Source organism: Geotrypetes seraphini, chromosome 1, assembly GCF_902459505.1.
Source record: "Geotrypetes seraphini chromosome 1, aGeoSer1.1, whole genome shotgun sequence".
Classification (NCBI taxonomy): Eukaryota; Metazoa; Chordata; class Amphibia; order Gymnophiona; family Dermophiidae; genus Geotrypetes; species Geotrypetes seraphini.
The window spans coordinates 123,777,775-123,802,461 of NC_047084.1; positions in this window are offsets into that span (position 1 = coordinate 123,777,775).

Consider the following 24,687-nt stretch of genomic DNA (forward strand, 5'->3'; position numbering starts at 1 on the left):
ATCCAGCCAGACTGGATTGTTTATCAAGAAGATAGGCTGCTTGAATGGGACAAAGAAGCCAGAGACTAATCCCATCTACCATGCCTGCAAGTATCACGCCCTCCTTATCAATTAAACTAACCATTGTTTCAAACAGTTTACAAATTCTAAACAGAAAGATACTGGGAAATACAATAGTTTCTATATTCAGAATAAGATTCCAAGTTATAAAAGCCTCCTCTCTGCAACACACATGAATCTATCTCTTTCTCTGTCTATCTCTCTATCTATCCTTCTCTTTATCTCTGGAACCCGAAGCTTAGACCATCTCTCTCCTCTCTTGGCTCTGGTCTCTCTTGTTTCTCTTGCTAGCTTGGGGCATCACCTTCCCCACCCCCCTTTCTCTCTCTTTCTTTGTGTGTTCTCTCATTCACAAGAACACAGAAGCAGTCTCTGTAATTGTAATTGTAACTTTTATGAATGTAATTGTAACTTTTATGAATCCTACTTTTCTGTATGCCTATTTCTATAATATATTCTTTATACAATCACCTCTGGCTGCGCTTCTCATTTGATTCTATTCCTGGTGAATCTTCGGTGAGGGAATTGAACTTGGGACCTGGCGTTTTGTAAGGGCGCCTAACATAACCCCTACAACCTAACATTGTGGGGGCCACTACCAATCCTTACATCTTCCTCCTCCACTGCTTGAAGTGCCTCCAGTTCCAGTACTCTGCCCTCCAGGAGTCTGACTTCCTTCTTCAGTTCAAGTTCTGTGCATCGAGCGCATAAGTAAGACCACCTCCCAGAAGGGAGGTAGTCATACATATGGCAGATGGTGCAGAAAACTGGGTAGCTCAACATCCTGCTTCTGTCTGCTGCTTCCATTGCTGCCTGCTTGCCGGTCTCCTGTGGATGTCTTCTGTGCCTGCTGTGTCTTCTGTATTCACCTGGTTATGTCCTCAGTGTCTACCTGGTTGTGTGTTCTTTGTGCCTACTTTGTTCTCTGTGTCTGCCTGGCTGTGTGTCCTCAGCACCTGCTTTGTCCTCTGTGTCTGCCTGGCTGTGTGTCCTCAGCGCCTGCTGTGTTCTTTGTGCCTGCTGTGGCTGTCCTCTGTGCCTGTTGTGTCCTCTGTGTCTGCCTGGTTATGTCCTCATTGTCTGCCTGGTTGTGTGTCCTTTGTGCCTGCTTTGTCCTCTTTATTTGCCTGGCTGTGTGTCCTCAGTGCCTGCTATGGCTGTCCTCTGTGCCTGTTGTGTCCTCTGTGTCTGCCTGGTTGTGTGCCTCTGTACCTGCTGTGTCGAATGTAACCCCTAATAGCTTTAAAGAGTTAACAGTTTTAATCAGTAGAGAGTTAACACAAGAACACAAGAACTGCCATCTCCGGATCAGACCTTCGGTCCATCAAGTCCGGCGATCCGCACACGCGGAGGCCCTGCCCGGTGTACACCTGGCGTAATTTATAGTCCACCATAACTTTATATGCCTCTCTTAAGGAGATATGCATCTAGTTTGCTCTTGAAGCCTAGGACGGTCGATTCCGCAATAATCTCCTCTGGGAGGGCATTCCAGGCGTCAACCACTCTCTGAGTGAAGCAGAACCTCCTGACATTAGTCCTGAACCTGTCCCCCCTTAGCTTCATTACATGTCCTCTAGTCCGTGTCAAATTGGACAATGTAAATAATCTTCTCTGCTCTATTTTGTCGATTCCTTTCAGTATTTTGAAGGTCTCGATCATATCCCCACGCAGTCTCCTTTTCTCAAGGGAGAACAATCCTAGTGTTATAAGTCTATCCTCGTATTTCAGTTTCTCCATACCCTTCACCAGTTTTGTTGCTCGTCTCTGCACCCTCTCCAGCAGTTTTATATCCTTCTTTAGGTAGGGAGACCAATGTTGGACGCAGTATTCCAAGTGTGGTCTGACCATTGCCCTATAAAGCGGCATTATAACTTTCTCCGATCTACTTGAGATTCCTTTCTTTATCATGCCCAACATTCTATTTGCCTTCTTTGCCGCTGCCGCGCATTGTGCCGACGGCTTCAGGGTCCTATCTATCAGTACACCCAGGTCCTTTTCTTGTTCACTCTTCCCCAGAGTTGCACCTGACATTGTATACTCGTATTCCTTATTCTTATTGCCTAAATGCATTACCTTGCATTTCTCCACATTGAACTTCATCTGCCATTTCTCCGCCCATGTTTCTAACCGACACAAGTCGCTCTGGAGTTCCTCTCTATCCTCCTGCGATCTGATTGCCCGGCATAGTTTTGTATCGTCTGCAAACTTGATGATCTCACTGGATGTTCCTTCTTCCAGGTCATTGATATAAATATTAAAAAGGATCGGCCCAAGTACCGAACCCTGGGGTACACCACTAGTCACTTTCTCCCAGTCGGAGAACTTCCCATTTATGCCCACTCTCTGCTTTCGGTTTTCCAGCCATTTTGCCTATCCATCTTTGTATATCTCCCTCTATGCCATGGCTTTGTAGTTTCCTGAGAAGTCTTTCGTGTGGAACTTTGTCGAACGCTTTCTGGAAGTCCAAGTATATTATGTCCACCGGCTTCCCACTATCAATTTGCTCGTTCACGGTCTCAAAAAATTGGAGTAAATTCGTCAAACATGATTTCCCTTTCCTGAATCCATGTTGACTGGGTTTCATCAAGTCGTGTGCGTCCAAGTGCCGGACTATGCTATCCTTGATCAGTGCTTCAACCATCTTGCCGGGGACCGACGTAAGACTCACAGGCCTATAGTTGCCCGGTTCCCCTCTCGATCCTTTTTTGAAAGTTAAGTTTTAAAGGTGCCTGAATAGTTAAACCTTCTTTGTTAGGGAGTAACATAACTTTTGATTTTTCAACATTTAGTGCTAATTTGTTATTGTCTAGCCAGGATTTTATTTTTTCTAATTTTAGATTTATTTTAGAAACTTTGTCTGATTTGCTGGGATCTATGGGATGGATTATTGAACATCATCCGCTTACGCAAATATTGTGAAACCTATAGACTGCCCTAAAGTTAAGAGCGGGGACATGAAAATATTGAAAAGTAATGGAGATAAGATGGAACCTTGTGGAATACCTTGATTATTTTTAATGGGTTCTGAAACATTAGAGTTGAAGATGACCTTTGAAGACCTGTCAGAAAAGAAAGATGAAAACCAATCCAAGACCTTGCCTTACCGCTCGGCTGAGGTTTGTGTGACCTGGGTCAGCGCTCTAGTCTGATCCAGTCCAGGTCTTACCTGGTCACAATATATATATATATATATATATATTTTACCTTTGTTGTCTGAGTATTTTCTCCTCTATTTGCTTTAGTCCTGTAGGGTCATGAAATGGTTAACTGTTGTTTGAAATGCTGCTCTGGCCTACATAGCTGGAAACAGTGTACAATATGCTGACATCATCTGCCTGAAATGTATGTCCCTGCCTTACCACATTGTAAGCTAAATAGATAAGAGTTTGAGCCATGATGTACCCTGCCCTTCTGAACATGTAACAGTTAGAACTGCAAGGCTTAGATAAGCAGATAAATGAACTAGTTCCCTATAGGACTATAAGTCATACCCCTGAACCTATCGCAAGTGCTGGCTTAGGACCAATAATAATTGTAGAAAAGTTATAGAAGTAACAAATGAGTAAGTTGTAGATTTTGCATATATTAGTTTGCATGTTTAGTGAAAAGGGCATAAAAGTCCGTGCATTTCCTGTTTCTGAAATTCTTGTAAGCAGGCTGCTCACTGCACAAGAGTCCGGCATACTGTAAATAAAACTCTTTTACTTTCTTCACGCCTCTGACTTTGTGTGTCCAAGTGACCTTTCATTTGGCGCCCGAACAGGGACTTGAAGGTCTCTTGACCACTGGTCACTCAATTGGTCATTTGTCTCTGGTCCTATGGCTGTCGTGTCTGCCTAGCCGGCAGCCCTTCTTTTGGGGTTGGCAGACCTCGGGCAGTTCGACCACTTCAACTGACTTATCCAGTCTCAGTTTAAAGTACAAGAATCTGTATCAGTTTAATTCTGTCCTGGAGTGGGAACCATCTGGTAAGTAGGATTGATCATTCCTATCCTGCCTCTTTTCTCCTGTCTAGTAAGCCACTTGATCCTTTGCTGAAGTCACGGGGAGGAAATATAGGACCTGTGTTTCACTGTTTTGGGTAACAGATATTACTGGCGTGTGTATTGTGTGTGATTGAGACGTCCTTGGGACGAAGCAAGTGTGGACTTCCTAGTACTGTGTTTTCCTCATCCAGCGACGGGCAGGGCCAGGAACGGGAGGAAGTGTTTTTGTCCTCCATTGCACATTGTTTATGGGGATCCCCTTCAAACAATGTTAGCTAACTTTAGGAGAGGATTTGTAATTGGTTCCGATTATGGTACCAAACTTGAAAAGTCAACCCTTATTCGTTTGTGTCAGTTAGAATGGCTGACTTTCGGTGTAGGCTGGCCCCCCTTCTGGTTCCCTGAATTAGGTTATAACCCGTCAGGTATTTAGTATCATTACGCATGCCAAGACTGGACATAATAATTAATAATAACTTTATTCTTCTATACCGCCACAATCTTGCGACTTCTAGGCAGTTTACAATCAAGGGAGCTGGACGTTCAGCGAGTTACAATATGCAGATGATCAGAGGAAATACAGAGTGCAGAAATTTTAAGAAAGCAAAATATAAATATACAGTTTGCTGAGCGAGAATATAAGATATACAGTTTGCTAAGAAATTTCGAGAGGACCTGTTAGGAAAAGGTCACGCATTTCAAAAATACAGCGAAAATTACAATATGATAATAATAACAGTTTATATATATCGCTGAACCGTGAAGTTTTATGCGGACTTATGAGGGGAGAGAGGGAATAGGTAAGGGGTCGGGAGGACCTTTATTGTGGAGAGAGAGAAGTGCGGGTTAGTTGTCTAGGTATTTCAGGAACAGGTATGTTTTTAGGCGCTTCCTAAATTCCTCATAAGTAGTGGGTGAAAGCAATTGATCTAGGTTTTTACCCCATATGGCTGCTTGGTGTGAGAGAAGGTATTCATGGTGTTTTTTCAGTTTGCAACCTCTAACTGGAAGGGAAACGAAGTTTGAATGTGTGCTTCTCTTGCATCTGTTGGTGGAAAAGGAGAAAAGGTCCGTTATGTATTTGGGGGCTAGTCCATATAGTACTTTGAAGCAGAGGCAGGCGAATTTAAACTTTATGCGTGCTTCTGTCGGCAGCCAGTGCAATTGCCGGTAGTAAGGTGTCACGTGATCGAATTTCTTCAGCCTGAAGATAAGTCTGACCGCTGCATTTTGCATTATTTGAAGACATCCCATATTCTTTTGGGAGATTGCTAGATAGGCGATGTTGCAATAGTCAAGTTGACTTAGTACGAGGGATTGCATTAGGATTCTGAATGCTGACGTATCGAAATATGATTTAACGGATCTAAGTTTCCAGAGAGTGAAAAAACCCTTTCTGATTACGGAGTCCACCTGGTCTTTCATAGTTAAGCATTGATCCAGAGTTACACCCAATATCTTCATGGTGGACTGAATAGGGTAACTAAGTTTGTTGATGCATAGCGGGGTTTTGTTGTCAAGCGGGTGTGGAGAGGCAACAAAAAATGTTGTTTTTTCTGGATTAAGTTTGAGCTTGAAATCTGTCATCCATTGTTCCATCTCATTTATGGCTTCTGATGCCTTGGGAATGGTTTCTGAGATAGAGTTAGCAAATGGGATGATGATCGTGAAATCATCTGCATAACTGAATAGTTTTATCCCCAGTTGGGTTAGTTGAATACCCAATGAGGACATGTAGACATTGAAAAGCAGTGGGGAGAGCGGGGAACCTTGTGGCACACCGGATGAGTTGCTCCAGATATCGGAGTGATCATGGTTGAAGCGTACCTGGTAGATACGGAATGTAAGGAAGCCACAAAACCAGTTCAACACCTCATTCCTGATACCATTGGCGTCTAGGCATTGTAGCATTTTTCCATGGTCTACCAGATCAAATGCAGAGCTCATATCAAATTGCATGATCAGGGCATTGAGGCCCTTGCTAAATAATAGGCGCAAATAGTCTAAGATAGCAGCGATTACAGTCTCCGTACTGAATAAAGGTCTAAAACCGGATTGAGTGTCATGTAGGAGAGAGAACTGGTTAAGATATTCCATTAATTGGGTGTGAACCAAACCTTCCATGATTTTTACAATAAATGGGATAGATGCTAAAGGTCTGTAGTTGGTTATTAGCGCTGAAGATTCTTTTCTAATTTTTGGGATAAGGGTTATTATTATGTGACCATTGTTAGTGAGAAAATTCCCATTTTTTAGGTTGTGGGCTAAGTAGTAACATAGTAACATAGTAGATGACGGCAGATAAAGACCCGAATGGTCCATCCAGTCTGCCCAACCTGATTCAATTTAAATTTTTTTTTTTTTTTTTTCCTTCTTAGCTATTTCTGGGCGAGAATCCAAAGCTTTTCCCGGTACTGTGCTTGGGTTCCAACTGCCGAAATCTCTGTTAAGACTTACTCCAGCCCATCTACACCCTCCCAGCCATTGAAGCCCTCCCCTGCCCATCCTCCTCCAAACGGCCATGCACAGACACAGACCGTACAAGTCTGCCCAGTAACTGGCCTAGTTCAATCTTTAATATTATTTTCTGATTCTAAATCTTCTGTGTTCATCCCACGCTTCTTTGAACTCAGTCACAGTTTTACTCTCCACCACCTCTCTCGGGAGCGCATTCCAGGCATCCACTACCCTCTCCGTAAAGTAGAATTTCCTAACATTGCCCCTGAATCTACCACCCCTCAACCTCAAATTATGTCCTCTGGTTTTACCATTTTCCTTTCTCTGGAAAAGATTTTGTTCTACGTTAATACCCTTTAAGTATTTGAACGTCTGAATCATATCTCCCCTGTCTCTCCTTTCCTCTAGGGTATACATATTCAGGGCTTCCAGTCTCTCCTCATACGTCTTCTGGCGCAAGCCTCCTATCATTTTCGTCACCCTCCTCTGGACCGCCTCAAGTCTTCTTACGTCTTTCGCCAGATACGGTCTCCAAAACTGAACACAATACTCCAAGTGGGGCCTCACCAATGACCTGTACAGGGGCATCAACACCTTCTTCCTTCTACTGACTACGCCTCTCTTTATACAGCCCAGAATCCTTCTGGCAGCAGCCACTGCCTTGTCACACTGTTTTTTCGCCTTTAGATCTTCGGACACTATCACCCCAAGGTCCCTCTCCCCGTCCGTGCATATCAGCTTCTCTCCTCCCAGCATATACGGTTCCTTCCTATTATTAATCCCCAAATGCATTACTCTGCATTTCTTTGCATTGAATTTTAGTTGCCAGGCATTAGACCATTCCTCTAACTTTTGCAGATCCTTTTTCATATTTTCCACTCCCTCTACGGTGTCTACTCTGTTACAAATCTTGGTATCATCTGCAAAAAGGCACACTTTTCCTTCTAACCCTTCAGCAATGTCACTTACATACATATTGAACAGATTGGCCCCAGCACCGAACCCTGAGGGACTCCACTAGTCACCTTTCCTTCCTTCGAGCGACTTCCATTAACCACCACCCTCTGGCGTCTGTCCGACAGCCAGTTTCTGACCCAGTTCACCACTTTGGGTCCTAACTTCAGCCCTTCAAGTTTGTTCAACAGCCTCCTATGAGGAACTGTATCAAAGGCTTTGCTGAAATCCAAGTAAATTACATCTAGCATATGTCCTCGATCCAGCTCTCTGGTCACCCAATCAAAAAATTCAATCAGGTTCGTTTGGCACGATTTACCTTTTGTAAAGCCATGTTGCCTCGGATCCTGTAACCCATTAGATTCAAGAAAATATACTATCCTTTCTTTCAGCAACACTTCCATTATTTTTCCAACAACTGAAGTGAGGCTCACCGGCCTGTAGTTTCCTGCTTCATCCTTGTGACCACTTTTATGAATAGGGACCACATCCGCTCTCCTCCAATCCCCAGGAATCACTCCCGTCTCCAGAGATTTGTTGAACAAGTCTTTAATAGGACTCGCCAGAACCTCTCTGAGTTCCCTTAGTATCCTGGGATGGATCCCGTCTGGTCCCATCGCTTTGTCCACCTTCAGTTTTTCAAGTTGCTCATAAACACCCTCCTCCGTGAACGGCGCAGAATCTACTCCATTTTCTAGTGTAACTTTGCCGGACAATCTCGGTCCTTCTCCAGGATTTTCTTCTGTGAACACAGAACAGAAGTATTTGTTTAGCACATTTGCTTTCTCCTCATCACTCTCCACATATTTGTTCCCAGCATCTTTTAGCCTAGCAATTCCATTTTTTTATCTTCCTCCTTTCACTAATATATCTGAAAAAATTTTTATCTCCCTTTTTTACATTTTTAGCCATTTGTTCTTCCGCCTGTGCCTTCGCCAAACGTATTTCTCTCTTGGCTTCTTTCAATTTCACCCTGTAGTCCTTTCTGCTCTCCTCTTCTTGGGTTTTTTTATATTTCATGTACGCCAACTCTTTCGCCTTTATTTTCTCAGCCACTAGGTTGGAGAACCATATCGGCTTCCTTTTTCTCTTGTTTTTATTGATTTTCTTCACATAAAGGTCCGTAGCCATTTTTTATCGCTCCTTTCAGCTTAGACCACTGTCTTTCCACTTCTCTTATGTCCTCCCATCCTAACAGCTCTTTCTTCAGGTACTTTCCCATTGCATTAAAGTCCGTACGTTTGAAATCTAGGACTTTAAGTATCGTGCGGCCGCTCTCCACTTTAGCCGTTATATCAAACCAAACCGTTTGATGATCGCTACTACCCAGGTGAGCACCTACTCGAACATTAGAGATACTCTCTCCATTTGTGAGGACCAGATCCAATATCGCTTTTTCCCTTGTGGGTTCCGTCACCATTTGTCTGAGCAGAGCCTCTTGAAAGGCATCCACAATCTCCCTACTTCTTTCCGATTCCGCAGACGGAACATTCCAGTCCGCATCCGGCAGGTTGAAATCTCCCAACAGCAGAACCTCCTCTTTCCTTCCAAACTTTTGGATATCCACAATCAGATCCTTATCAATTTGCTGCGATTGAGTCGGAGGTCTGTAGACTACACCCACGTAGATAGAAGTTCCATCTTCTCTTTTCAGAGCAATCCATATCGCTTCTTCCTCTCCCCAGGTCCCTTGCATTTCGGTCGCTTGGATATTGATCTTTACATAGAGAGCTACTCCTCCACCTTTATGACCATCTCTGTCCTTCCTAAAAAGATTATATCCCGGTATGTTTGCATCCCATCCATGTGATTTCACTGAACCATGTCTCTGTGATAGCAACAATATCTAGATCTGCCTCTAATATCAGGGCTTGCAGATCATGAACTTTGTTGCTTAGACTGCGAGCATTTGTGGTCATCGCTTTCCAGATTATTTTTCAGCGATAATCTCCTTTTTCGTATGGATTTTTGTGTCGTTTCACTTTCCGTTGCAATACTAAGAAATGAGTTGCTGATATTGCTTATGTTGCAGCCTTTACTACTATCACATCTTTTCTTTTGCCGGGGGTGGTCTCTATAATTGTCCTTCGTACATACACCACCCCCACCTTCTAGTTTAAATGCCTAGAAAAATATTGTCTAAATTTCTCTGCAAGGTTTCTTTTTCCTGCTGTAGTAATATGTAGCCCATCAGTGCAATATAGCTTCTTGTCCTTCCATGTATTTCCCCATCCTCCTATGTACCTGAAGCCTTCTTGATGACACCAGGCTCTGAGCCATCTATTAAAGTCCTCTGTGTTTGTCACTCTTTGCTCTCCCTTTCCATATGCAGGCAGTATTTCAGAAAAAGCTAAAGTCTTTACAAAAGGTTTCAAGCCCTCACCAAGCTCCCGAAAAGCTTTCTGTGCTGCAAGTGTGGAGTTGTTGGCCAGGTCATTTGTTCCCAGATGGATAGTGTAGCAATGATAATTTAAATTCTAGTGGTGCCACTTTCATAATGTCCGGGGGGCACATGTCAAGAACGCAGTGAGATTTAGAGTATTTGTTGTATAGTTTGGTGTAGTTATTCCATTCCAAATCATGAAAGGAACTCCAGATCATATCTGTTAGCTATTTGGTGATCACTAGGGATGTTTGTTAAACAGTTATTTCTTAGGTTTTTAATTTTAGATTCAAAATGTAGCGCTAGGTCTTTCGCAGTGGGTAACTTCATGTTGTGCACAGGTATAGTGTAGCGAGTGGTGTCAAATAGATTTGTGGTTAGGTTGAACAATTCTTTTGTATTGATTCCTTGTGAACCATTGCAAGATAGGTTGATTTTGGTAGAGTAGAATGTTTTACGTTTGTCTTTTATCAGTTGTTTGTAGATTTTTATGTTGGCTCTCCATTTGTTACAGTCTGCCAATTCTCCTGTTTTTTTCCAAATTCTTTCGTTGTTTCGTTTTTAATAGTTCGGTGTCCCGGTGTCAAACCATTTGTTATATTTGTTTGCATTACTTTTGCTTTTATGTATAGGTGAAATTTTATCTAAAATGGATGTGCTGGTTGTCATCCAGTGGTCCCAGAAATCGACTCCTTCCTCTATCTCCGTTTGCAGTTCGTATTGTGACCAGTATTCTTCCAGATTAATATAACCTCTTGTGTGATGTTCTTTTTTTATCATCGGACTGACATCCCGATCAATTCCCTTATATAGACCTCTGGTTGAATTTGATCCATACCAGACCCTCTTGGCTTTTCCCGCCCACACCGAAGAGACTTCAATCTCAGGTCCTAGCCCTCAGAAAAACTATTGAAGGGCATAATCGCCTTGGCCAGGTCCTTGGGAATGATCACTCAACTGACGTACTTGAAATAACCACTGCCCCACCTTCTTATTCGGAGGCACTGCCGTCGGTAACCCACCCTAATTTTGATCCCCCTGCTCTACAACCTACCGCCCCTCAGCCTGTATCCAGTCCTAACCCTGCACCTGTTGTTCAAGCCGCAGCTTCCTTTGCACAACCCCCGGCCAACATATCAGTCCATGAGAACATATACCCGTCTTTAGACACCCACTCCATTTCCCATGATTCCCCTATTAGCCACCGGCTGTGAACTGATCCTCCTTCCCTGATTCCCTTGAGAAGACGTCTGAGGCAGGAAATTTTAGATACTGACCATTTAGCCATGCCCCTCCGCCAAGTTCCTGTCACTAACCCACCGGACGCTGCTGGAAATCCTAGGCCACTCACTGTAACTCTTGTATGCCAGCCCTTCAGTACCACTGACTTGTATAACTGGAAGTCTCACTGTCCCCCTTATTCAGAAAAACCCCAGGCTACTATTGACCTCATTACCTCTATAATCCAAACCCACCGCCCCACTTGGTCAGATTGTCAGCAACTGTTGTTATGTTTGTTGAATACTGAGGAACGGAAACGCGTCCTCCAAGAGGCACAGGCTAGAGCCCAATTGAGTGCAGATGCAGGAGACCCCAACTGGGTCAATACTTACTTTCTGACAGTCGATCCTCAATGGAAGCCTAATAATGATGCCCATAGCATGCTTCTAACCCATTATCGCCAGTATATCCTGGAAAGCTTGAGGGCTGCATTCCGGAAACCCACAAACATTGCGAAGGTTTCTGAAGTCCTATAGAAATCGGATGAGTCCCCTGCTGCCTTCTATGAATGCTTGTGTGATACTTACCGGACCTTTACCCCTTTTGACCCTGAGAAACCAGAAAACTTGTGAATGGTTAATACTTCCTTCGTAAGTCAGACTCAACCGGACATACGCCGCAAGCTTCAAAAGCAAGAAGGCTTTGCCAGAATGAATACCACACAACTCCTGGAGATAGCACAACGTGTCTTTATGAATAGGGACAGTGCTAACCGGCAGGAAACCGATAAACTCCTCCGCCGCAAGGCGGACCTCTAAGCTGTTGTCCTTCAAAACACTTTTACTAATTCTCAACCCCCTCCTGTTGTCTCTATCTCCCATCAGCCCAAGCCTAATGCACTTTCCCGATCTGCCGTACCACGGCCTGAGGGAACTGCACTCCGCAGGGCGGATCAGTGTGCCTATTGCAAGGAGATCGGTCACTGGAAGAACGAGTGTCCAAAGACCCTGTACCTGCCAAACTAAAGTTAAGGACCAACCTACTATTGGTCTGACATCCTTCCACTCTGACTCTGAAACTGAATACTGAGACAGACCGGCTTGCAGTGGGTATCGGGGGCTTTCTGTATTGTTCCTGACTTACTCACTTGGTTCCCACGAGCCCTTGGTCAATGTCCGTATAGGGGACCATTCCATCTCTATGCTGATTGATACTGGTGCCCAGCATTCTGTTCTGACCTGTCCACTCAGCAAGTGTTCTTCCAAATCTATCTCCATTATTGGTGCCACTGGCTCCTCTGATTCTGTTCCTATCCTTGAACCTGTCTCAGTCCGCCTTGGAGGACTGTCTGTGCCCCATTTTTTCATATATATTCCCTCTTGTCCGGTTACCTTACTTGGTCGGGACCTACTTCGGAGGTTGGGAGCCACAATTCATTTGTCTCCCCACGGTTTAACCTTGGACCTCCCATCCACAAGCCTTACTTCACTATCTTCCAATGATTCCTCAGTCCCCACACCCAGCCTTCTCTGTTCTATCCTGTCTGGACCCAGAATTGACAAACCCTCTCTCTCTGTGCTTGACTTCCTTAATGACCTCGATCCGACCATTTGGGCTGAGTCTGGGTCTCCTGGATTGGCATCTAACATCCCTTCTTTTGTTGTCACTCTGAAAACCTCTGCTACATCTGTTTCTATTAAGCAGTATCGTATTTCTCAGACTGCACTCCAGGGAATACACATACACTTGTCCCGACTACTAGACTGTGGGTTTTTGGTCCCTTGTAAGTCGCCTTGGAACACCCCCTTACTTCCAGTTCTGAAGCCAGGAGACCCTCCCGATTATCGCCAGTTCAAGATTTGTGGGCTGTTAACCGCCTCACTGAGGATATTCACCCCAAGGTCCCCAACCCTTACACTCTTTTAGGGATGGTTCCCCCTTCTGCCACACACTTTACTGTCCTTGATCTTAAGGATGCATTTTTCTGTTGCCGTCTGGCCCCCTCCAGCCAGCCCATCTTTGTTTTTCAATAGGAAAACCCGCATACAGGCCAAGTCTCCCAAGTAACCTGGACCCGTCTCCCTCAGGGTTTTAAAATAGCCCCACCCTGTTCAGCACTGCTCTTGCTTCTGATCTGGCCCAGTTCTCCCCTTCCTCTGATTCACTAGTCCTACAATATGTGGATGACCTTCTCCTCTGTTCCCTGTCTGCCTCTGCTTGTCAGGAAGACACCCGTTGTTTCCTCCAGTTCCTTCTTCAGTATGGGTACCTTGTATCTCTCCGTAAAGCCCAGTTGTGCTAGCCCCGTGTTTCTTACCTTGGCTTCCACATCACTCAGGGCACCAGGACCCTTCCCCAGTCTCGTGTCCAGGCAATCTGTAGTCTCCCACCACCCATGACCGCAAGAGCCTCCATACTTTCCTTGGTATTGCTGGTTACTGCTGTATCTTGATCCCCGATTTCTCCACAATTGCCCGTCCTCTATATGACTCTACTAAGGGTACTGACTTGGACCCCTTTAGCTGGACTACATCACAGGAACAATCCTTCCATTATCTCTAGAGACTCCTCACTCAGGCCTCGGCTCTTGGCCTCCCTGACCCTTCAAAACCTTTTCAAATCTACGTTCACGAAAAATCTGGAATTGCGGCCGGGGTACTCACCCAGTTCCTTGGCTCTTGGAGGAGACCCATTACTTATCTCTCTCGCCAATTGGATCCCATTGCTGCCGGTTGGCCTCCCTGTCTTTGGGCCGTCGCTGCCATTTCTGATCTCCTGCAGCATGCTAACAAACTTACTTTCAGTCAACATGTCGACCTTTTTGCTCCTCACTGTGTCACCAATCTCTTAGCATATAAAGGTTCCCTCTGGCTCACCAATGAGTGCCTCCTCAAGTATCAGGCGCTACTCTGCGAAAATCCTCAGGTCTCACTTGCTGTCTCATCCCTCCTGGACGCCTCCACTCTACTCCCGGTCTCCCCTAATCCTGTTACACATAATTGTCTTGACACTGTGGATCTTGTTTATTCCTCCCGTCCAGATCTCACTGACATTCCTCTTAGGGACCCTGTTCTTACCCTTTTCACATATGGCAGCTCCTCTGTCACACCTTCTGGTACCCGAGTAGCTGGCTACTCAGTAATTACTGCCACTTCTCCCTTGCTGATGGGGCCCCTCCCCACCGGTACATCTGCACAGGAAGCTGAACTGTATGCTCTCACGTCTGCCCTGCGGTATGCTGATTCCAAGTCCTGCAATATATATATACTGATTCTAAATATGCCTTCCTTACCTTGCACGCCCATGGGGCCATTTGGAAAGATCGGGGTTTCATTACCGCCTCTGGTCGTCTGATTCACCACCCCCCCCTTATCCTCGACCTTCTTGAGGCCGTACAACTACCCTCATGTATTGCTGTTATGCACTGCCGTGCTCACAGACGCATGATGGACCTTGTCTCTCGTGGCAATACCCTGGCTGACCGTACTGCTCGGACTGCTAGTCTCTGTCCCCCTCCTTCAGCCCCCCTCTACACTATCACCCCCTTCCTTGCCAACCTTTCCCCTCGATATACTTCTCAGGAGCAGACTTGGGCCCGTACACTCTCGAGCCAGTCTGTCCTGAAAGGGGGGTGGATTCAGATATGCACCTATTCAGCTTCTGACACTGATACACTAACTAGAACAATCATTTTTATCCCACAACACCTGGCCCTCACGGTAGTCCAATGGTGCCACGCTTTGGCACATTCGGGAGAACCCACCATGAAACTGACACTCTGGTGACATTTTTACATTAACCATCTCGACCAGCTGGTCTACAATACAGTCCATCAGTGTGTCGTCTGTTCCAAAACTAACCCTGCTACCAGGAAGTTGCCACCTCCGGGACACCAACCCTTTGGGGCACATCCCATGCAAATTCTGTCTGTAGACTTCACCCACATGCCCATTTCCCGTTCTTTCAGTCACCTTCTAGTCTTTACAGACACTCTAACCAGGTGGGTTGAAGCCTTCCCCACTCGCACTGAATGCGCCCGAGAAGTAACTAAACACCTCCTGAATGACATAATCCCGCGCTTTGGCCTCCCTGTATCCATAGGCAGTGATAATGGCCCTGCCTTCGTAGCTGAAGTCGTTCAGCAAATGGCCCAGGCACTCCAAATAGACTGGAAACTACATGCGGCGTACCACTCCCAGAGTTCAGGTCAAGTTGAAAGAATGAACAGGATTCTGAAAATCTTGCTCACAAAGCGGATTAAAGAAACCAACTTGCCTTGACCAGTCCTGTTACCCTCTGTCCTACTGCAGATCAGATGCACTCCAACCAAACCCACCGGATTGAGTCCCTTTGAACTTGTGTTTGGCTGACTGCCCCCAATTGTGAACCCCGACCCTGTATCCATTACTATCCTGGGTTCAGACATCCTCCAGAGCCAGGTTCAGTCCCTAGCTAGAACCCTCCAAGAACTGCATAAATGGGTTCTGGAGCGAGCTCCCTTACCAATAGCCACTCAGGTTCATGGATATATCCCTGGGGACACAGTATGGCTAAAAACCTGGAAGTCAGACCCTCTAGTACCTAAATGGAAAGGGCCTTTCACTGTTCTAATTTCTTCTCCCACAGCTGTTAAGGTGTCCGGACATGAAACATGGTTCCACTACAGCAGGATTAAACCCGCTGCTACTTGGCAGACCATCCCGAGCAACACAGATCTGCAGCTGAAGATCACCAGGATCCCAAGAGTGTTTTGAACTTTTACTATTATACTATAATGCTGCTAGGCAGGTGCTGAACTAACAGCCTTAGCAAGAGTTTTAAGTTAGATTGACTGTGGTGAACCACTGCCCCAATTGAACCTTCTTCTATGTACATTGAGAGTCACTCTGTGACAAATGGGTTTTCTGTGTATACATTGCCGAATGCTCCTATGTGTCATATCTGACTGCTGTTTTATTCTTACTGTCTTATGCTTCTTCCTTTTGTATTTGTTTCCTGTTGTGCCAGAAGCTCAGGCACAACCCCTTGAGTCCTGTAAACCATTTCTTTTTGAGGTCCGTAATGGAAATCAGATAGAAATGGCCCTCCTGTACAGAACCCAATTCCGTTGTCACATTGCCCCCTTACCTGATGTCTGTTCCTATGAGGGAGTCAATTATCGCAAGTGCCAGACCACTGATGGAGTCATATGTTACCAACCCACCAGTACTGAAGATGAAAAATGGGTAGAAGTCTGCATTAATGGGGCTGATAGTCCGCTTGTTAACCAAACTCCCATAGTAGATCCCAGGAAGCCAGTAACTGTGTATTTTGATGCATGTGGGGTTGCTGATAGGGCTGCAGGTCTGGAGGACTCTAAGTATTCTGTTTCTTGTGGGTCCCTCAGTTGGCAGAGATACTACTCTACATGTGATAAATACATGTGCCCTTTCATAATCCCTCCACCGTACGGGCAGAGAAAGTATGGTGCCTTTGCCTGTCAATATGAACACCAGATTAAGTGGGCTACTTACCCTCTAACCCACACAAAGGGCCAGCCGCCCCCAGCTTCCGCTACTCTACGCTTGGGTCCTATGCCTAGCCCTACCTACCCGGTAGGGGCCTGCAACCCAGTTTCCTTCACTATCATGAAACCCCAAAAGTGGAATCAGCTATTAGAGTATGTGAAAGGGCGTATTGGGTTTAGAATTTCAGGCAAATGATCTGACCCAGGTGCATCCAAGGGTGCTGAAGGAACTAAAGGAGGAAATAGCGGAACTACTACAGCAAATTTGCAACCTATCTCTGAAAACAGGTGTGATCCTGGAGGATTGGAAGATAGCCAACGTTACACCCATCTTTAAAAAAGGGATCAAGAGGTGACCCGGGTGAAAGGATTAGGTCCCAATTCCTGCCCCATACTTTCTCTCTGTCTGTCATTTGCAAGACAGATGGCATCGGGGACATATCTTAAAGACAAGAAATCACCTTCCAAACATGTCCAATTTATTGTCAGCTTTACCACTCTTTTATATCGTTTTACATGAATCAGTGTTGTCAGCATGTGTCAGCATGTGACGTAAATGCAAACCATATATGGACACAGTTCACATGAAACTTTAAAGAAAATAACAAGTATTTTACTATCTAATAGGCTGAAGTCCACAGGGGGCTCTTATCTATAGCTTCTTGCAAATACAGCTTATGAAAACAATTGAATTCACTTCACAATAAGATAAGACACATCTTCTCAAACATAAAATGGCCCTTGTAGTATTTCAGAGAAGGAAAAACAAACAGGGTCTGGTTTTCTTACAGCTTCAAACATAGCCTAAGGAAAACTACAAGACGTGTCCCTTCAATCCCCTCTTACATCATGAAAATGATGTCATAAATGCACAGCATGAGCTGGGAGGGAGAGATACTCTAGATATGTCCTCTCGAGGAGGGGTTTTAGGAGCTGTAATACGAGTAACACAGGGCATGAGCAGGGCAAAAAATACATAAAGAGATAAGAGTGCAGATATAATAGAGATTATAACAATAAAAAAGTCTTTTACCCAACCCTGCATTCAACTAAAAGTGCTGATCCAAGAATTAGATAAACCAGAGTTACATTTGAGCTCAGCAAAGAGGTCTGCTAATTTCTGAATGGCCATAGTAGGACCTGTATTGTCAGGAATAAAAGTGCAACACCATAAAGTACTGGGAAGAAATTTTACAGACACCCCTCTTCTCAGCTAGAATCATCTCCAGGGCCATAAACGATTTTGAAAACCATCTGAGAAGTGGAGCCTAATTGATCAGCAATACCTTGCTAAGGCGTCCCTAGAGTAGTTCACAAAGGCGTTGCATGATTATAATAAATTTAATTAATCCAATCAACATTCTTATTAATAGTAACAAAGGGAATAAGGAACTCAAACCCAGCCTTAACCTAAGCTCGGGCCTTAAATTAATCTGGGACCCCTCGGGACCCCCATAGCATCTATGTATACATGCGGATCAAAACTACCAAGGAGATCAGATTTATATCGAGACAGAAAAGAGGAAAAACCATGTGAATAGGAAGGATGCCTTTCAGAAAGAATATGCAGGAGCATGGTAACCTTAGCTAAAGCACACTGGCCTATCTACTGGCTGGGTAGCTTAACACAGAGCCAAAAGTCTCCTAGAGCCAGTAAATATCACCTAGGGTGAAAATCTGATGCTGCAACAATGGGGCATACCTATAATCCAAGACAGAACAATAACCTGGGGGTAAATTACCTACAAAACTACCCTGTGTCAGATTAAAAACATGACATGTGTAATTACCCTTATAGATGGTAACGGCAATATCAAGCTTTTTCTGTCCAAGCAGCAAAAGGTATTTAGAACACCACAGTGCACAAAGGGGATAGGTAAAATTAGAGGAGGTAGATAGATCCCATAAGAAAAACTGATGGGTCGGATAGCTAGACCCACCCTTAAACCACATGTCCATAATGTACATACCTTCATCAGTAGGTCTAGGGTTGTCAATAGTAAGAGAAAGCTTAATAATTTGTGCAGGAACACTTTTCCTATAACAGTTTCCAACCTTACGAAGGGTCCTAAGAATAAGCAGTGATTTACCATTTTGGTGCACTTTTTTTTCAGAGTACTTTCTGGTTTATAAGCCCAGTCAGTATCAATATTCCACCCTACCACTCCCCAGAATGCACACTTATCCCCCCAACGTGAGTCAGTAACACATATATATACATATGTCTTTAGTTTTAGGAATCTCTGAGGACCAATGACACAGCCTTGGGATATCAATTGATGAACAGTCCACAATGTCACAATACTCAAAAGGTGACCACGTGCACACTGCTGGAAGTATACCAAAGGGTAGTATACTATCTGTCTTTCTGGATTCCAATTGAAGGGCAACCCTTGGAAGGGAGTCCAGCTTGACGTCGTGTTCACAAAGAGGGTGCCGGGGGTGCTGTTTACAGCGGGAGTGTCATTTACAGATGGGTATGGGCAGAAAATGTCGTGGGCCCAAAACACATCATCCCTGTAGACCCAGTTAGAAATGATCCATACAGGAAGAAAAAACTAGCAGCAGCGTTGCCAGTAAGATAATGATAAAGTTGGTAGAATGCTGCAATGAGATCATCATTGTTGTTCCACTGGAGGAGGTGAAATTCTGCGCAGGGAAGACTTGCTTCTGGGGTTTTAGGTTAACCCTCTTCAAGCGACTTGCGTGGATCCAAACAGGAAACTCCTCAGTGAGTACAGCGTCCTGGTCACAGCGATCGCAGTAGTGGGAAGGCCAAAGGGGAAATCCGTCTGCTTCCAATCCTTGAAAAGCTTCTGGACAAGCACCAGGCTGGAAAAAATGGGTAGGAATCTGTGGAGAGAAAGGAGAAGTGCAAGACACGTTTCTTTGAACAAGCCCTAATATTTCAATGAGCTTTCGGACGTATTCCTCCTGTATCAAGGGAAGATCACTACTCTCAACTATTGAGGGTTTGTCTACCCATGGGGCGGGGAAAGGTCATCCCGTGAGAATCTCAAAGGGAGAGCAGCCAGATGTCTGTGCATACAGAAAGAGATAGAAAACAAGAGAGAAACCATGTTGCCTGTACTGAATGTGGCAACATGTGACAATACCAATACATTTACTTAGTATAGCTATGGCAAAAGAGAGACAAATACTCAGTTACTTAAGGTTCTTAATTGAACAATCCAAAAGATATGTTTTTGCGTGCTTCATATAACTATTATGGCACTTCAGAGAGACCATACTGATGTACTGAATGTATTCAGAAATATATACTGAATGGATCATATGTAGGGAGCACCACGAAATAAACGCTGTATAAAGTAAAACTTTTTCTTAAACATATAACCTCTAACTAAGCTACATTTAGAATATGAAAGCTATAAGTAAAAGAACATTGCGCAGTTAGACTAATAAGAAGTGGAAAAAGAGCTCTAGAAATGGCCAATGTTATGTATCCTGGGTACCCACTAAACTAAAGCAAGTAGACATGACACAGACAAAACATAAAGTTTTAAGCGTGAAGCTATTATTCCATCTGTCAAGTGTGCAGGGCTGAATTTAACTCTGCAAATAAACACATTGATAAAAAAAAACAAAACTACAAATAATGTATATCATAACCATCTCATATTCGGAAAAAGGCATAAAGCTAATGTCTCTTTGGAGCGTCTCTATCTCTGCAGTGATAAAGAGGACCCTTGGAAAACATTAGAAATATCTGTGCCAAAACTGATCTGGGATGGCTATGTATATATCCGAACTGCTAAGAAAATGAAAAAACATTTTAAATTAGCAACATCCTAATTTCAGCTAAAACAATAGAAAGGAATTGTGTTTTCCAATTTGTTTTCAATTCACAAACGTGCCAGCTGTAACTATCGAGCTATATATATCTGTATCAAGGAGCAAAAGGTCAAGAATGAAAATATCACTAGCAAGAAGTTAAAATATCGAGCGAGCATTACGATAACCAATACCATGATATTGGGCAATGAATAAGGGAGAGCTAGCAACTGGTATCCAGGGTTTCCCCTCTTTGCACCAAAGTCCGTCCAAAAGGGCGGCTTTGGGCAGCCGCCAAATGCCAGGCATCAAGTTCAGAGGGGGTAACAAAAGACTGAAGCTGTGAAAAAAGAGAGGAAGAGAACCCTGTTCACCCTTGAGACCCAGGAGCCCATTTAAAAGAAGGGCTTGGACATCGTGAAAAGTATGAAGGGTAGTGGGGTGACCAAGGGTCAGAAGAGTAACTATCTCTACCACCATAGCACATGCAGCCAGGGCTCTCAAGCAGGCAAGCATGCCATGAACTTGAACAGGAGTGACTATAGAAAAAAAGGCAACAGAGTGTAACTTACCGCCATGTTCTCCCTTCATGGTGTTACAATGGTCCCGAACAAAGAGATAAAACATATGGTCATAATCAGGAAGACCCAGGCCTAGGCTAGAAACCAAAGCACATCTCAAATGTCCAACATTTCATGAGTCCATCTGATAAGAGCAGTCATTTCAGAACCCAGGGTCTGTCTCAGAATCTGGTCATAGAAGGAACAATCAGAGATCCATTGGCGGCAGTAACCACTCATATAAGCATGTCTTTCTTGGTAGCTGGGCGGGGCAGACCCAGAACAGCAGCAATGCTGGAAGTGCAGAGTTTTCTCTGACCATGAGACAGGACAAAACCCAAGTATTTCACTTCAGATTTACACCAGTGCAGTTTATTTCGTGACACTTTGTGACCACACACAGACAACCATTGTAAAAGGTACAAACTATCAGCCTGACAGGTCTCCTGAATTATGGAACACAAAAAGAGGTACAGAATGAGGACAGAACCATGAGGGGCAGTGCATGGCTGTAGAATAGCCCGGAGGACAATAGAGTCAACATAGCCCTGGGGCATTCCACACCAGGTATACTGTTGCTTAAAGGTGAAGGCAAAAAGGGGCTGAAAAGCCTCATCAACAGGGACTAAAAAAAACTTGCTTTAGGACAATGATAGAAAAAAAAATCATTGGCTGCCGATGGAATGGAGGAGAGAAAGGAAGAAACATCAGGGACAATTAGGTGCAATGAGAATTACCAAAACATTAACAGCCCTAAAGTCTAGGATGAAGCGAGGGATGCCATCAGCTTTGACAACAGGATTGATAGTGGTTTTGATAATACCGGAGGAAAGAAAAGTGACAATCAGTGGAATCATGATTCTCACCGTACTGCTTACAACATTGTCAGTGGAAGCCCAAACCGGGAAGTCTGGGGGAAGGGGCAAAAGCATTCATGCACGGACCCTGATAATGAAAGCAAAGAACAACAGTCAAGTCTGGCAATCAAAAGTGCATTTGTACTTTATATAATTCAAACTGCCAAATGTGGCTTTCAGTCAGAAAGAGAAAACCAGAATCGCATTCCTTAAGGTCAGTAACTAGGTATCCAAATAAGCACAGAGAAAATTTACAATTTGCTAATCTTTTAAAAACAAAACAAAATTTTGCCAGCACAGAACTCAAAGGAAGCAGCCGTAGAAGAAACGCACAAAATGAGTCAGGATCAAACTAGTGTATGTTCAAAAGGAAGACAAGAAACAGTTCTTGTGTACAAACTACGAGGGAAAGATCTTAGACTGATTCAAACACCGCTTGCAATTCATTCCACATAACAGCATGTCCTACCTCAGTGTTAAACATATAAACAGTGCAAACGTATACGGAAAAGGGGAAACTACAGACCGGTGAGTCTGACCTCTGTTCCGGGGAAAATGGCGGAAGCACTGATAAAAGAAAAAATCGATGAACATTTTGAAAAACACGAACTTCTGATAACCAGCCAACATGGTTTCTGAAGGGGGAGATCGTGCCTGACCAACTTATTGCACTTCTTCGAGGGAATTAACAAACAGATGGACAGAGGAGACCCCATAGACATCATATACCTAGATTTCCAGAAAGCCTTTGACAAGGTGCCTTATGAACGTCTACTCCGGAAACTGAAGAACCATGGGGTGGACGGAGACGTGCATAGATGGATCAGAAACTGGTTAGCGGGTAGGAAACAGAGGGTAGGGGTGAAGGGCCACTACTCAGACTGGAGGAAGGTCACGAGTGGTGTTCCGCAGGGCTCGGTGCTCGGGCCGCTGCTATTTAATATATTCATAAATGATCTAGAAACAGGAACGAAGAGTGAGATAATAAAATTTGCGGACGACACCAAACTATTTAGTGGAGCTCGGACAAAGGAGGACTGCGAAAAATTGCAAAGGAATTTGGACAAATTAGGGAAATGGGCAGAGAGATGGCAGATGAAGTTCAATGTTGAGAAGTGTAAAGTATTGCATGTGGGAATCAGAAACCCGAGGTACAGCTATACGATGGGAGGGATGTTATTGAATGAGAGTACCCAAGAAAGGGACTTGGGGGTAATGGTGGACATGACAATGAAGCCGACGGCACAGTGCGCAGCGGCCGCTAAGAGAGCAAATAGAATGCTAGGTATAATCAAGAAGGGTATTACAACAAGAACGAAAGAAGTTATCCTGCCACTGTACCGGGCAATGGTGCGTCCGCATCTTGAGTACTGCGTCCAGTATTGGTCTCCATACCTTAAGAAGGATATGGCGTTACTCGAGAGAGTTCAGAGGAGAGTGACACGACTGATTAAGGGGATGGAAAGCCTTTCATACGCTGAGAGATTGGAGAAATTGGGTCTCTTTTCCCTGGAGAAGAGAAGATTTAGAGGGGATATGATAGAGACTTACAAGATCATGAAGGGCATAGAGAGAGTAGAGAGGGACAGATTCTTCAAACTTTCAGAATATAAAAAAACAAGAGGGCATTCGGAAAAGTTGAAAGGGGACAGATTCAAAACGAATGCTAGGAAGTTCTTCTTTACCCAACGTGTGGTGGACACCTGGAATGCGCTTCCAGAGGACGTTATAGGGCAGCGAACGGTACTGGGGTTTAAGAAAGGATTGGACAATTTCCTGCTGGAAAAGGGGATAGAGGGGTAGAGATAGAGGATTACTGCACAGGTCCTGGACCTGTTGGGCTGCCACGTGAGCGGACTGCTGGGCGCGATGGACCTCAGGTCTGACCCAGCAGAGGCATTTCTTATGTTCTTATGTTCCATGTAGTGATCCGACCCCGAGCATCAGTACATCACTCCATTGTATTTCCTCAGTTTTATGAAAACATGAAAGTAGACATTGAAATTCCAGCAGTTACTCAAAATCTGTTTATACAGTTTGCTGAGGCTATTGGACAAACCTTAATATTAGCAATTGTTTTGTTTATGGTGGAACTAATATGGGTGAGCAATGGCCATGGGAGGCAAAGCAGTTGGACATGTTAAGCCTATCTACACAGAACCTTACTTTTGCTTCCACTCCTCAGCCTCCTCGATGGACTTTGCGGACCTCCATTATTGCCTCTCACTGCCTGCAGCGGATTGATGGCCCCTTCAACGTTCAAGTCGGACACCTCAAATGTACCTCGCTCTGATCCTTCAATGCCACAACAGCTACCTGGACTCCCTGGCCTGCCAACCTCACCTCCACTGTGCCAGGTAGCCCCCTCCAAAATCTGCTCAATGGTATCTCCTATGATCACTGGCCGGCCCCTGATAGTCGATACTGGCTTTGCGGCTTATTTGTATACTCCTGGTTGCCAGCAAATTGGATTGGAACTTGTGTAATCGGCATGATCCGCCCCAGCTTCTTCCTGTTACCGCTAGCCGATGGCGAAAGCCTGGGTGCCCCTATCTTCAATGCCAGGGGTCGCCAGAAGCGGTCTGACTCCCTCCAGATTGGAAAATGGGGTAACACTGGCCTCCTGAATGGATCATTGCTGTTTACGGACCTGCCACATGGGCCAAGGATGGCACCTGGGGCTATCAGACCCCAATCTACATGCTGAACCGCATTATTCGTCTACAAGCTGTACTCGAACTGATAACTAATGAGACCGCCCGATCTTTGAGTACCATTGGCAGAACGAATGCTAAAATGCGCACTGCTATTTATCAGAATCATCTAGCTTTGGACTATTTACTACATTACATTACATTACATTTGTGATTTCTATTCCGCCTGTGCCTTGCGGTTCTAAGCGGATTACAGT